This window comes from Alosa pseudoharengus, unplaced genomic scaffold (assembly GCF_046254945.1).
Source record: "Alosa pseudoharengus isolate Yale_2024_CS ecotype anadromous, Long Island Sound unplaced genomic scaffold, YU_APseudo_1.1 YU_APseudo_1.1_scf_10, whole genome shotgun sequence".
Lineage (NCBI taxonomy): Eukaryota > Metazoa > Chordata > Actinopteri > Clupeiformes > Clupeidae > Alosa > Alosa pseudoharengus.
In genome coordinates this window covers 34,691,597-34,694,096 of record NW_027468565.1, presented here as the reverse complement: position 1 = coordinate 34,694,096, position 2,500 = coordinate 34,691,597, and positions in this window count along the sequence as shown.

Sequence of the window (2,500 nt, the reverse complement as noted above, 5' to 3'; positions counted from 1 at the left end):
AAGAGAGAGAGAGAAAGTGTGTGTGTGTCTGTGTGTGTGTGAAATAGAGAGAGAGAGAGAGAGAGAGAGAGAGAGAGAGAGTGTGTGTGTGTAAGAGAGAGAGAGTTTGTGTGTGTGTGTGTGTGTGTGTGTGTGTGTGTGTGTGTGTGTGTGTGTGTGTGTGTGTGTGTGTGTGTGTTGAAGAGAGTGAGGCCCCAAGGCACTGTATTTCAGGATAAAAAAACAGAGAAGGTAAGATGGGGAGATGTGGAGGGAGACCCAGAAAAAGATGGAAAGAGACAGAGAGTGAGAGAGAGAGATAAAGAGAGAGACATAGAGAGAGAGAGAGAGAGATAAAGAGAGAGACATAGAGAGACAGAGAGAGAGACAGAGAGAGAGTAACTTCAGCACTGCAGATATTCCAGCCTTGAGTCTGTTAGGCCCAGCAGGAACAAGAAAGAGATGATGGTGGGATAAGAAGAGAGAGCACATGTGGATGTCAAGAGTGTATGTGCATGAGTGTGTGTGCCTGTGTGTGTATGGTTATAAAAGAGTGAAATAAAGAAAAGAGCAAGTGTGTGACAAAGACAGAATGTGCCTATACCTGAGAGTGTGTGTTAGATAAAGAGAACATGTTGAAGGTGCTTATGTGTGTGTAAGAGAAAGAGTGTACTGCTAGTTGGTGTGTGTAGGAGGGGTGTGTGTGTGTATGTGTTTGTGGGGTGTGTGTGTGTGTGTGTATGTGTGTATGTTAAAGAAAGAGGGCATGCTGAAGGTGTTTGAAGGAGAGAGGATGGAGTGTGAGGGAAAGAACTTGAGATTGTGTGAGAGCAGAGACTAGTGAGAGACAAGAGGCGACAGATGCTTCTGAGCGCCATGAGCTTACAAAGACTGGCCTCTCGTCTCCCTCTCCCCGGATGCTTTGTGTGTGTGTGTGTGTGTGAGTGTGTGTATTGTGTGTGTGTGTGTGTGTGTGTGTGTGCGATTGACTGTGTGTGTGACTGTGCATGAGAAGTGAATGTGTGTAAAAGTGTAAAGTGTGTGTGTGTGTGTGTGTGTGCGTGTGTGTGTGTGTGTGTGTGTGTGTGTGTGGGTGGGTGCATGTGTGTGAGTGTGGGTGTGTCTGTATGCAGTGACACGGTCAAAAGTGAGCATTAGTGCATGAAGGACAGTCAGGAACTGAGGAAACAATGGATTTAAAAAGAATCTGAATCACAGCTCCAGAACCCTCACAGCATACAGAGAATGTTTCTGTCATGTCTGACTGATGTCCCGATAACAACTTCAACCCCAGAGAACAGTGAGGATAAATGTTACATATGACATTTCAACATTTCATTCAGTGTTTCAATGATGGCAACAAAAACATAACGCTAAGATTGGTGGTGATTTTAGTTCAGCTGATACCAAAGGCAATTCAGTCCTGTGCCAGGGTTTGTGTGTGTGGGCCAAAGGAGCTAAGAATGCCAAATCCACGCTCCCTCAGGGTCACTGGTAAACACTCTCACACACACACACATACACACAAACATACACTCACACACACACACACACACACACTCACACACACACACACACACACACACACACTCATTTCTGACGTGTAGTGTGTGGATTTCTTACGGATCAGTCCCCTTCATGATCAAGGTTATGCAGTTACTCTAAAACAGTAAAACCTTGTTAGCTTGATGCTCGAAGGAGAGTGTTTTGTCGAGGTCACTACAGTCGAGTCCTGTCGCTACAAAAGAAATGGAAAAAATCGATGCTGCAGATCTTGGGCTCTATCTTCCGTGCCGGCGCAATTGACTTTGTATACTCGCGCGTTTGTCTTTCCTATTTTGCAGTCAGCGCATATTGGAATTTTCCCTCCACAGGTACATGCCTGTAAATTAGGGAATTCGATTGCGCCCACGGGGGCGGTTCAGCGAAAAGACGGGGCGTGTTCCGGCGCAAACGTTCACTGTTGATATTTTGCAGTTTCAGAAAACAATTCCGCCACAGACCAGGAACTCCCTGGTCTAAAGTCTGTGGCGAAAATGCAGATGCTATTTTAAGGGCGCGTGCATGACCACAGGCCTGCATGAATGAATGCGTTGCACACCAATCTACAGACACCTCCGTGCACAGACGGAAACATTCAAAGCCTTGATAATATTTGTCCATTTCCCGGTTTTGTTCGTGCATTGGTGACCTACATATTTAGTAGCCTATATAGTACAACATCTACATGCAATATCTTTACAACAACGCCTAATTACAACCTATTAATCTGGACAACTTTATAGGCTACAGCCCTATAAAGGCTAAAGTTACTTTTAGTTTTGTTCCAATTTACCGTTGTGTAAGGTTTTAAGCACCATAATTTTGCCTACCTTGTTGTAGCCCATCTGAAATAACTCCAAGCTTTGCTATGTTCCCTCCATCCTTTCGTTATTTTCAAAAAACGTTTTATATCCATGATGGCCTTGAAGTCTTGAGTTAGTGAATTAGCTTAAATCAGCTTTTCATGTGCTGTTAACCA